The sequence below is a fragment of the Balearica regulorum genome, chromosome 2 (genome assembly GCF_011004875.1).
Source record: "Balearica regulorum gibbericeps isolate bBalReg1 chromosome 2, bBalReg1.pri, whole genome shotgun sequence".
Taxonomy (NCBI): domain Eukaryota; kingdom Metazoa; phylum Chordata; class Aves; order Gruiformes; family Gruidae; genus Balearica; species Balearica regulorum.
Genome location: NC_046185.1, coordinates 113,664,582 through 113,678,157, shown reverse-complemented (window position 1 = coordinate 113,678,157; position 13,576 = coordinate 113,664,582). Strand labels below are relative to the sequence as shown.

General features: G+C 39.7%; 1 protein-coding gene across 1 annotated transcript in view; it reads right to left on the bottom strand.

Annotated features, from left to right (window-relative positions):
* ITGA9 (integrin subunit alpha 9) overlaps positions 1 to 13,576 on the bottom strand; it is a 236,714-nt gene that overhangs the window by 6,930 nt on the left and 216,208 nt on the right. The window lies entirely within an intron of this gene.

The window sequence follows — 13,576 nt, the reverse complement described above, 5'->3', positions numbered from 1 at the left end:
CAAAGCTTTATCTGCTGTTCAATACATGCAAAACCATGTATAATAGCGGTTCTGTTTTGAAAAACCACCTCACGAAAGGGACAGTGTTGAATTTTGGAGGGCCACATCTCCCTTGCCTCCTAGGATTTTTCAGAACAGTGTACGCAAGGATTCAGAAAAAGAGAATTAAAGAAGAGTTCCTCTAGTTTCCTATTCTTTAAATTTGCTCTAGAAATCAGATCAAGTTCTTTCTTTAGCAGAAAAATATCATTACTAGTAATTTTTGTACTTATACCAGTGCAAAGGATGTATTTTGAGAAGACATGCTCAAAACAGCACCATCATAAAAACCCAGTGAAATTTCACCATTGATGCCAACATGCTTCAGCTCAATGGAGACTTGACGCCAATAGCAACAGTTTCCCTACATCTTCACAGGCTAAAATGGAGGTGAATTATTTATTGATAATAATTTAAAAAAAAAAGGGGGGGGGGTAAGAACCTACTACTCCTCCGTTGTTCAGCCCCAGTAGGATTAATTGTAGGTAGTTTAGTCACAGGAATCTGCAGATACTCCTTAAATATGCTCAGGGAGCAGATGTGTTGAAGTGGGTACCATTTTTGTATTATCAGTTTTTATAACAGACCTACGTGTTCTGCACATTAGAAAATGAAAATTGCCACAGGACTTTGTTTCCTAAGATTAACAAAATAAGTTCAATTGGTAGCTTTTAAAAACAGGTTTTAAACCCTTAAGGTTTCCATCCTTCACGCAACCACATCCTTGGTACCATAAAATCCTCTCTTGAAGTTATAATCAAAATTATAGAAAGGCTTTTTAATTTCCTCGAGGGCCAAACAAACAAAAGCAAATTCCTTCCCACTGTTATTTTAATAAAAATTGTCTGTTTGTGAACATCTGCTTCAGGAATTATCTTTAAAAGTTGGTTATGATAGTTTTGGTATGTTACTATTTTGTTACTGGATACAGAATGCTTTTGTATAACTTTCCAGTAGGGCAAAAAAAGTGAGCTGAAGACCGTAATAAATATTAATGAAGCATGAAATCCTACATCTAGAGGTGATTCCACTACAAAGCTATATATGTTTACTTGCTGTAAATGATGTGGATAATCTAAAATTATGTAGAGGACCTAAGTGCAAGCAAAAGGAGAAACTGGACCGTAAGGATAATTTTTTTTTTTTTTTTTTTAAAGAGTGGTCAGGGATTAGATATATTTCCCATCCCTGAAAGGCAAGGATGTGCTTGCTTTGTTATGGGATACTGTTCCTTAGTGTTAACACAGCATATTTCCACTTAGTGTGATAGAGTCCCTATCATCACCAGAAAGAGCTATTTTTGGTAGTGGTCATGAAGAAATCACAACATTACTCTCACAAGAGACCACACAACCCACCTATCCATCTCCTTACAATAAACTGATTTCATTGAAAATGACAGCAATATTAACCCATATGGTGAGGGCTGATAAGTGCCTGTGGCAAGCTGGAGAGAAAAAGTGAATTTAACATACAGTGAGATAACAGGGGTAATGAGGAGGAGGACACTTGGACAAAAGCAGAACAATTGATGCAACATGGGGCTGAATATATACTGTCTCTTCTGTCTCTGGGGCAAATGTGACACCAGAAGATCTGTTTTCTGTGGCTAATGAAAGGGAACTCAGAAAACCCAGTGAGGACAGCACTGCTGGGACTCAGTCCTGGATTTCCAGTGGGGAGAGGAGGAGAGATTCTCAGCCTTAACAGGAGTATTGCTATGATCTCATTTGTGGAATGGGTGTTTACAGTGGGCCAATTGTCTCCAACCCATGTTTCATGGGCAACGAGTCTCTAATATTGCTCAGTTCTCCCAAACTCTCCTTTCTTTTATACAGACATCATATACATATGTATGTATATGGCAAAGGAATACCCAAGTCCAGAGCCGTAACCCCGCTGTGCAGTCTCTAAGTTCACACCACCACATGCAAGGAAAGGACTGATGACAAGATTTGGATCAGTAAACCTTTGCCTGGGGAAAGCACTCATGAGAGGACGAGCAACAGGAGAACATATTTACAGGAGGCAAGGAGAAAGTACTGTAGGAAGCTCGAGGGTTATAATGACAGAAGAGGCATCAACCACCAAAGACAATGCAGGAAATGAGAAAAGCTAACTACTGTCAGCATTTCAGAGTTGGGTGAAAATTATTTCGGAAGGCTGAGGAGACCTTCTTGAGTTATGGGCCTTTCGGATCAGCGTGGCTGACAGAAAGGACTCAGGGGTGGGACACTGCTCAGCATGCACCATGCTTTACTCTTAACCCTGGCAGACCTCACCAGAGGGGAACTGCTACACCAAGGGCACCATTTCCTACTTTGTTTCTTCTGTGTGTAAACACAGAGGAGAGAGGGCCATTGAAGACTTTGGGAACAAAGGGACAGTCCCGAAATCCTGGGGCTATTAGTGTCACTCACAATGGATTTAGGCCCCATGCCAGGGAAAGGAGAGAGCATCTGAATTGTCCGTGAATCCACAAATTGTCATGTTTCACAACTGCCATGATCAGCTGCAAATATGTCTGCTTGCTTTTAAACAAATCCAAACAAATTCAGGCAGAACCAAACAAAATGCAAAGAAAAAGCTGGCCTGGTCTTTACCAGAAGCGACAAAAAATAACCAGTCCTTTCCGGAGGTGCTTCAAGTAAGTATTAGAGCTGCTATAAATGGGTGGCTTAGATTCAAAACCTGAAACCATCCATAGGTTTTACACACATCCTTCAATTCAGTTATTCCAGCTCATGTACCCTTTTCTAGTATAACCTTACTGCCATCTACAGTATACACTGAGCAGAAAGCATGTTCCTGGCAAAACTGAACAATAAAGCAACAGAAAATCTGTGTTACTTGTAGGCCGGGGAATTACACCTGTTATTGTGAAGTTATTTCTTGCCATGTCACAGCACTGTCAAGTCCTCTATTCAACCTTGAGTATTTAAAGTCTCTTTCACTAGCACACACAACTTCCCTTAGCTGTCATGTCAGGTTTAAATCCTTTAAAAAACACAGATAAGTCATATCTAACAACACTCACATAGAATTGCATTCTTCAACCACTCACACAAACTGAAAACTTCAGTCAAAGTGATTTCAAAGTGTTGAATTAACATCACAATAAATTGTCTTTTTTTTTTCTGCTGCTATTTTCTGCACATCCAAAGGCTGAATTACTGGACTTTATATTTTCTAAACTCTGAAAGTATAAACATTTACCCAACATTTCCTGCGGTACCATCCTGTGGCTATCTCTCTAGAGTGCCAATTGGAACTATGTTTGAAGAGTGACGATATTACAAAATAAAATTTAATCTGCAGTTGGGAAAAAACACAGATGATCAGAGGGAAGCAATATCACTGCCTTTGTTATATTCACTTTGGGTAAATATCTAAAGCATTTTTATCATGTCCAGTGAGGCTTATTCTCCCCGTCAAATAAAAAGAGAAATAGAGTGAAATGTGGATTGTAGAAGAATATTTATGTTTTGCATTTTTTTAAAAGTCTTTTTCCCATTAACATCATCCATTAAAAAAAAACAAGAATAAATCAGTAAGAACAGTTACACACTGCTGTAAAAAAATCTCCATTATGTCTTGATTTACAGTAGTGTTTCAAGACTATAACTGAGCTAGGAATTGAGGTTTGTGAATGACAATGTTCAAACAGAATCCAAAACTATATCATAGACTTTTGCCAGTTTTTGTACAATTTTTCAATTAAGTTTCTCTAGTGTACACCGAGGTACTAAGCTGCACACCATTAATATTGATTTTTATCAGTATGGCTCTGCTGACAAATGTCTTCTAATGGAGGTTAGTGACCACAGTACAAACCAACAAGTAAAGAGAGCAAACTAAGTGCCGACATAGGTGTAACTAAGAAATAAAACGAAATTTAAGAACCACTGAAGAAATCTCCCATTGAACTAGGCTTTGATAAGATACTTTGGGTTCAGTGCCTTAAACCACAAGCTGTCTTTCCTCTATTATACAGTTTCTTCATCTACTGTAAGCACTATCAAGCCATACCTGATGAACAGCCTGGACTTATATCATGAATCTTTTACTGCCATATCTCTTTAATCTAGGCAGAGGTTCCAAGCCATTCACCCTGTGGCCCTTCAGAAAGAATTAACTTACTCTTCTCTTCACCTTTTTTTGGGTGTGTGCCCCTTGGGCACTTCTCCCTTCTCTGATAAACAGTACCACAGCTAGAAAAATATGCAGCTAATCATGGTTCAAAGCGGAGCTAGGAACCTCACCCCAAGCAAGATGCCACTAGTCAGCAGAGCATCAACACCCCCAACCTCTGCAAAGCAGTGCTGCTGAGATTGAAAGCACAGAGTGTTTCCCCATGCAGAGATCGATCACTGGTTATTAAGTGCATCTCACTTTACTGCTGCCAAGGAGGCAGGAAAAAATACTTTGCACTTGGGTTCGTGTGGCCCTGGATAATTCTGGCAAGCCACCAGCTCCAAGAGGATGCACTGCTTCCTTCCTCCCAATTAAAGGACCCTTGCCACAGCAGAGAGGGGTCACGAACAGATATTGTGTATCAGCTTTTCCATAGAGGACTGGCAAATGGCCACCGCCTGGGCCCCCCTGTGAGGAAAAGGCATGCTTGGAAAGCAGCCATGTGTCCTGCCTGTAGTTAAAGGAGAAACTGTATACTTAGGAGGAAGGATGATAGGGTGGTTAAGGTAAGCTCATGAGGACTTGAGTGGTCTGGCTTTGATTATTCAGTCTTCCATTGACTTTTTGAGAGGCAAATCCCTCAACTTTCCTGTAATGTAGGTCCTCATTTGTTCAAGAAAATAAATATGTATGCTTCAAACATCACCATTCCAAAAGTGGCTGGTGTGTGTGCATGTATACACATACAATATATACTTTGTATATATACACAATGCTATATATACTTAAGCAGCTGGGGAACTGAGGCAAAGAGAAGTTGAGCAGCATGCTCAAAGTTCTCCTCTACAAACTCTTTGTTTAGCTACTATGGAGGAATTTGATACCTAGTACCTGTATCTGATCCCAATGTATTGCAACAGATAGACATTGTTATGGCAAAAAAGCATTAGCAATGTACACAAAATTGCACTTAACTTTTAAGTAAGTTACTTTCATATAGCCTGGCTACGTGATTTAAGATATTACTGCTAGTATCTAGGGGGAAGATCTGTAGTCCGCCATAGATTTCAGAAGGAAATTTATTTTGCATGCTGTAGTAGTAAAACAAGCATAGTTTTTAAACACACATTTTATTAGGCTGCTACTCTATAATGTTGAAATAATAAGAAAAACTTGAAGTGCCTTTTTTTTTTTTTGCTAAAAACAGTCAATTCATAAACTTAGCTCAAGTAGTCATTAAATAAACTATTAATTTAACCAAATGCTTTATGTCTATCTCAAAGGCCAAATTTTCAAAAAACAGTCACTAAGGCTAGGTACCTCAAAGTAGCTACACAGTTCAGACTAGCAGCTTGCATGGAAGAGGTGCATTTAGGTGTGCGAAAGAGATAACTGCACACAGATATGGACACTGGTATAGACAATCTAATTTAGTACTTTGGGGTTTTTTAATATAACATGCCTTGCTGTTGTCACTGACACTAGAGTGTCGCCCCACTCTAAACACAAAGCCCAGTCATCAATAATTTGTTCCTCTAACCACCTGTGCAACTTTTCTTGCAGGAATGGTTCAGTTGGCTTTAGTGGACCTATTTGCTAAAGTGGTGAATAAAGCTGGTAGTTCTGGTGTCTACCCTTGCAACATCTTTACCATGTAGGTAAGATCTAGTTTGCCTCAGACAAGACTCATTCAGCTAGCATTTGATTCATTTGTGCATACATAATATATTTTGTTAAGGACTTAGTACTTACAGTACTTTAGAAATGACGAGGACTCCAGTGACTGGACTTCTAAAGATCTTTCAGTTCTGGTAACTTGAGTTTACTGAAAACATGAACTTCTTGCAGGACAGTAACTGTACAGTAACTTGCACAACAGATGTTACCAGTATACTTATAAGTGTAATCAAAAAGCGAATTAGCCAACATTAAAATTTATAAACACTTTCAAATAGTTTAAAGATTTTTTTCCTATTGCAAAATTTTACTAAGAAGTAATTCATTTTTAAAAAAGTCATAGAACGAACACAGCCATCATCCAAAGTTCATCTCTGATGATCAGTCTCAAAAATTAGAAAGAAAACAATGTCTATTGCAGATACGTCTGGACAAATTACTATATACTGATTTCTTTAATCTCAGCAGGGAATAGGATAGTAATTAGATATATCATTCCTGTAAGTGCAATTAATTTAAGACATATCTCAATCCATATTTTCCATTTCCTCTCCAAAGGGGAAAAAAAAAAGAGGAAAAAGAAAAACTACTGAAATATTTCTGGCTTTGTGTGAAAACCCGAGACTAAATATTAAAGACTATTTCTGGAATTAATAAAAAGTAGCTTTACAATTTTATTTTGATATATTTGACCTGCCAAAAATATTTGAATAAAAGTTGTACTATGTCTGTAATTATCAGAATAAATTACTTTCATGGATTTAGCCGAACCAGGAGGAAATGGGTACGGCTGGTGTAAGTCATAACACAGCATTTCCCACTGTGACACCAAGCTTAAAGAGAGAATTCAGACTATGCAAGTCACATTTTCTCTGTTCTTGGCATTTGGGTCTGAAGGATGCTAACGACTTCCAATAAATACACATGTCGTGTTCCAGCAGTGGGGAACCTTGGAACCTTAGGTACCTATTAGCAATTTTTCAGTCTACACACATATTTTTTTTTTCTGGTTTGGGCTCCTGAAAATGATGGCTATCTTTCTTCTTTTCAGAAAGATGTTCTGAACCACAACCCAACCTCTCTCTTGCCAGTGGATTCAATTTATTCACGCGGTGCCAGCATGAGAGCAACATAGCTGCAATGGCTCTGATGTTCTCAAAGTGCTCTGGCGTGCACAGCTCCCATTTGAAGGACACTGAGACCAGAGAGAACGCTCAGCCCCAACATTACTGTTGTACATTTAACATGGCTCATTTTATCTGGAAAAATAACAAAGGCATTTTACAAGTACTGGACATGCATCACCACTGAAATGTTGCCAACCTTGCTCTTGAAGGGTGGTGAACAAATATTACATGGTAGCCAGCAAATGCACTGGGGAAGGCAGTGTTTTGGCTGCAACAGCAGCATTAACTATTTACTTGTGTAAGAACAAATAAAAGATGTCCAAACACAATCTTCCTCTAACATCTAGTCAGGATTCAAAAAGCACTGCAAATTACCCAAATGATCCACTGTAGAAAACCCAACATTTGAGCCACTGTTGCCAGAATACAAACCCTTTTGGTCTTGGGAAGCCAAGGGTCTGCAAACATTTTGTGATGCTCACTTTGGTCCAAGAAAAGGAAACACAATAGAACACAGTTTTGTCTGTTCTTTAAGAACATAAGCAGACTTGAAATGATCCACCAGATTTCTTCCTGGTGAAAAATGTCATTATTTATACAACCAAGTTCCACTGCCCCATTCCCGCAAGGTTTCCTAGCTGCTATACACAATGAAGATCCATCCATGTTTGGGGGGTAATATAGGTTTGGTTTTGAATCACAGAAGCTAATTATCACCTGACTGCATTTTTATTATTTATAACAGGATAATACCGAAAAAAGCCCAATTCTAGACCTACTGACCCTAGAATCTGTGTCAAAGAAGTAGTATCCCTGAAAAGCCTACATACGAGATTAGCATGTAACAACTTGCTTGAAGCAACTAGATGGATGGGTAACAAAAGCAACAAAATTAAAAGTTTGTCAGTTAAAACTCTACAGAATGCAATGATTTGAGGGCTACAGAAAGAGGAATTTCAGAGAACACAAATGAAGTCACAGTTTTTGCAGTTTTGATAGACAAACCGGACAGGTATGGGCTGTGTAGTTCCTGCAGGTAGGGATCATACTTTTATAAGTGAGAAAAGTTGAAAAATGAGAGTACAAAGCTGGGCAGGAACTTGTAAGAAAGTGTGAGAAACCAGTGTTGTATGGTTTGAAACTGAGGAGAGATTGTGGAGAAGAAAAAAAAACAAAGAAAGAAAGAAAAAGGAGAAGCAGAGATTTCCCTTTACAAGTTCTGAGGCAGCTGGTGCATCCATCTACATCTCTGCAGGGAAGACCTTTGTGAGCTGTGAAATCCACCCTTCCCATCACTAGCCCCTAGTAAGCGCTCCCACAGAAAGTTGAGCCAACTGCCTTGTTTATCTGAACATCCATTATGATTCTTAATTTTAAAGCATCACCACAGTAAATAATAGTTTATTCTTGGAATTATATGTACACAAAGGAAAAAGCACATGAACTCTGAATAGGCACAACAACTTTCATCAAAGATATGAAATGTCACTCAGGTTCAACAGGTTTCTCTGTCCCCACCTCTAAAACCAACATATGAAGCTATACAGCTGTGATAATGGGTGGGTTACACCCACCTGAGAGACTTTTTTAATTGAAATGTGTTCTTCCTGGAAAGGTTATATATATAAATATAGATAGATATATAGTGAGGAAAAAAAAAAATATAGGGAGAAAAGCCAGACTTCTCACCTACACTGAAAACCACAGGTTTTGTACCACAACTGTATGTGCCTATGCACCTCTGGGGGAATATAAAAAAATAAAAAAACTTTAAAAAGCAGTTTTATTTCATTGCAGAGGAGAGCTACTACTCCAAAACCTGGCCACCAGGAAAGGGAGTCGGTACAAGGACTGGCCAGGAAATGGTAGTTAGCTTCTGTCACCTGAGCTGTAGATAAAAGGGAGAGAAAATGTTTTGGGGCTTGTAACACAGGATACAGAGCAACCACTGGCAAAGTGCAGAGGTTGGGTTTTTGGTTGGGTTTTTTTTTTTCCTCTGCTGGAAAATGGTGACCTGTATGTTTTGGCCCATTGTAAAAAGGCTTAATGTTTGAGGCCCTAAGTAAAGGAAAGTGTCTGCTTCCAAAAGGGGAAAACAGTGGGGTTTGCTCCATAGGTGAATTTCAAGCTGGCTTTAGTCGTAGCTTCAGATATTTTCTGAATGCTGAAACAATAAGTGAGGCGATGGCAACTACTGCATGTAAGGGAATGCAAGTGTTCTTTCAAAGACACTCGTGCAGTCATAGAAAAAAAGTCATAAGGCTTCTCCAAGCAAGGAGCCCAAATGGACCTTCGAAAACATGCCTGGGTTTGTCTGGCTTTTTTAAAGAACTCCATATTTCATAGAGAAAGCTTTATAATTTTGAAGTTTGTCCCTTAAAGCAGTGCTAGCAAACAGCTGCATCCACACATACGGCCCCTGCTTAAATGAGGATTTTGGAAGTCCAGCACTTGGTAGGACTCATACTGCCCATTGAAAAAAGCCAGTTCAAAGCCTGCACTAACTCAGCTCAGTAGATAGAAGTGTCTTCACAATATTTCTCCTAAAAACTAAAACCAACCAACCAACCAACCAAGTCTTCAAGCTCTCATTTTAAGACAAAGGGCAAAAACATTCTGCCTAGCACGTACTGAAGAGCAGGAACCCTCTGGCTAATCAAAACCCAACATATGTGGGTGCTATTCTGCTTTTCCTCAGCTTTGCAATCCTGTCAAAAATCCAGGGTTTGAAGCAGAAGAGGGTCTTATGTAATAAGAGACACCCAGAGATCAATTCTTTGCCCTAGGAATCCAAAAGCTATAAAACAGTGCCAGAAATCTCATTTTAGACAAGTCAGAGCTTGGATACCACAGGGACAGGCTCAGTTCAGAAAGAAGCTTAATGTCTAGATAAATAAGTTTAGATACAAGTCCAGCTCCCGTGTTAAACATGCCACAAAGAAACAAAATAATGTTACTGCAATTAATATAAAATCTTTGTTTTGCAAATCACTTCCACAACTGGCTCCACAGGTCTCTCGGCTGCCCAAATGCCCGGTCTGGTACTTGCTTCCACATTCTCTCTTTGACGTCCTCTGGGCACAAACCTTTTTTTTTTCTTTTTTTTTTTTTTCCCCTTTCTGTGCACTTTATCTAAAATGATATGGATTGAATAATTCACTCCACAACTCAAGCCAGTTCAAATGTGGAAACTTCAATCCACAGCATTGTAAAGCACTATTATTATTAATAGAATATTTATTGTGTTAATATATCATGCCTCAGTTTTTCATGTATGCCAATTCTCCCCCAGTTTACGCGTGCATAAATCCACTATGCCCAAAGGAGACCTTGTCCCTTCACATGGCTGCAGTCCTGACAGCTGAGGGAAGCGTGTGTGGGACAGCACTCCCCAAAATAATTCAGCCGTGACTGCCTTTCCCTCCTGAACTCTTGCCAATGCTTGTGAAACCACGGGCTCGTCTAGCACGTGGGGAGTTGGCCTGAAGCAAAGCAACCTCCTCCCCTGCTCCACTCTCCACAAGCATCTGGAGGCCACCAAAGAGGTGCAGGCCAATCTCCGCAGTAAAAAGCAAGATATTTTGCTGTGAGCAACAGCATGAGCACCCCTCCTGCTCCTCTTGGACATGGGAGACCACAGGCAAGGCCTGAGTGAGGAGAGCGAGCTGCACTGCAGAGGAACCGGCAAGAGTGGGAGCATGTCCCCGTGGATCCCTGCACAAAGGCATCCGGAGTGGATGAACGAGAATAGACACAAGTGTCAGGGTAAAATTGGACTATCCAGCAAAATAGGCAAAAATGAGGCAACTCTTGCTGGTCTGCCTTACGCATGGCATCTTAACGGAAGTCAGGGAAAAGTTGCTCACCTCCACTGAATCTGTACACACTTAAACCAGAGGAAACATGGTATCTACATGAAATACTAAAATAAACAGAGAAGCAAAGCCAGTCAAAAACTGATCAAGCTCACACCAAAAAGGTTGTGTTGTGTGTATAAGCATGGCTGTGGTCTTGCATGTGAATAAATAAGCTTTTATTTGAAGTGAAACAACCAGGCATTTAACATCACTTCCATTGACATGGACCCCCTACACTGTGCAATTTTAGACCTACAAATAATGAAATAATTACCATCCTAATACAGTAACCTTATTCTGATTCAAAACAGGGTTTGGGACCGCAATGCCCCTGAGATCTCACTCCTGGTAACGCCATTAATGTCAGCAGTATCTAATGTGAAATATTTACATGTATTCTAATATTTTTCTGCAACTTTAAGGAGCTGCTTACTCTGCAAAATACCAACGTGTTCAAGGACTTGTCCGTTGTGTTGCATCACAGCGCAGTCATGCACACAGTGAGAGCGTACCTTCCACACAGGGCTGAGACACAGTCTCCGCCAGCGAGCCCTGCACTACTGCCAGTGCTCAGCTCCCGTATAATGAGTTTGCTCCAGCTCCTGCTCTCTTTGGTGTAAACAGCTGCCTTCCAGGACCACAGTTTAGCTCTGATTATTTTCTTAATAAAACTATAATTTAATTTATACTCTAGTCCTAAAATTTGGGTCATTTCTAGTTCTCACTAGTGGTTCTAAGATGCCCAAAACTCCATCTAATTCAAATCTCTTCTTTCATTCCAGAGTTAAAGACTAAAACAAATCTGTTTGTTTGGGTTTTTTGTTTTGTTTTGTTTTTTTTTACTTCTTCACACACAAAATTTAGGAATGACTGTAGGATATACTTGGCCAATTTTGTCTAACAAATATTTACAGTCAGACAATTAAGATTCCTCTGCAGGACTGCAACTTTCCCATGTCAGTTTTATCTCAGACAACTTTAATATTGCCAGTAACTTTAATAAATATAGCAACTAGTAAGTGCAACGTATTACTTATGTATATTTATGTTCCAGCCTAAGACTTAAATGCAAACACTGGCTGATACTAGCAGCTACACACTTTTAATCACTTTTCTCTAAAAACAAACCTTAAGTTCTTGGTTCCTTTAGTTATCATGCCACTCTGGATAAAGCACTGGAGTGCAGCTGACAAAGCCTGGCTTTTACTGCCATCTCTGTCACAGGACTCTGGGCAAGGCTTCTCACCTTGCTTTGCTTCAGCACTTTAACATCTGCATGCAGAAAGGGCGATATAAGCCTGGTGTTACTTATAATTATTTGCCGCTTTCACTCGGAATTTCCCGCAAGGCTTTCATGCAAAAAAATGAATGCAGCTTCTTCATGTGTACTTGAATGATCCCTATAAAATTTAAAAGAGCTCAGATCTCAAGATTAAGCCAGGAAGCAAAGGACTGTATTAATTCTAGTAGAAACCAAGAATTGAACTTGTGTCAGATTCTCATGGAGACTCACAGTGAAAGGTGCTATTGCACATTTTCAAACAGTTCATCTAGTACCTTTTTACTTTCAGGAAACGAGCCGTATGAGATCACTCATATAGGTAGCAGCAGCACTAACTCTGTTTTCAAAACTGTGTGTCATTGGGACATGAATCCTGGGCCTCTTCCAGTCTCACATTTTTCCGTTCTAATGGTTATTCTGCCATCCTAATTACACAGACTTTTTTTTTCACTCTTTGTGCCACAGAAAGCAAAAGCATTTCCCGCATGCCAGAAAAACAAGTTACAAGATATTCTAGACTGTGGTCAAACATTGTTTTCCAAAAGGGAAGTACAGTCAATTTTGACCTGGCCAATATATGCTTAAAAATCTTCAAAACTGACTATGAAAATACTTTAAATATATAACCCATATAAAATTTATATCATCTATGAAGTAGATGTATAACACAGCTATATACACATCTGTATAATCTATAATAAGAATTGCATGGGCAGTTTTTGGCCCAGGTTTGTAAATTCATTTTACAGCCTCGCGACCTGCAGCGATATGTCCTTTCGCAGCACATCAGGGCTGCGACCTCCAGTCCCGGCACAGCCGGTGAGCAGAGCCTGCAGTGCACATGCTGTTAAACAGTGCGAATCAGGCTGCTGGACCTCCGCCACGGGAAGCAAAATAAGGTTGGACTTGTTCCCATGTGTGCATTTGAGATTTACTTCTCTCAAAGACAGTCCCTGACCTTGACCGTGGCCTTTTGAATTTATGGATTGGTAACAGGGAACTGAGGAATGAAAACACTTGAAGCTCCTTACCCTTCATATTTACCACACCAGATGGCTGCTGCTAAGTGTCAGCATCAGCCCAGTTTTACCATGTAACAGTGCCTGGGTACAAGAATTCTATCTTATCAGAGATGGTGTGAAGCCTGGCTTTTAACAGGTCCCCTGTGCTTCTTGCTCTGGTAATGCATTTTACTGCTCTGGAACTCTTTCTTTGAGGGATCTGAAGAATTTATTGCTGGATATTCCTCTCCCTCGGGTGTCTACCTCTTGAAAATAGTAGCTACCAACCGGTTTTTGCTAGGCATGCACTCAATCTTTTAGCTCATCAAGCAAAGTTGACCTGATTTTCAGGAAACCCTTTTGAAATCAGTGAGCCTCTGTCATCAGAAAACCACACTGCGAGATAACAGCAGGTTTCTAAGAGGGATGCTCTTTTGTCCTCAAATGGTATCAGAGGTT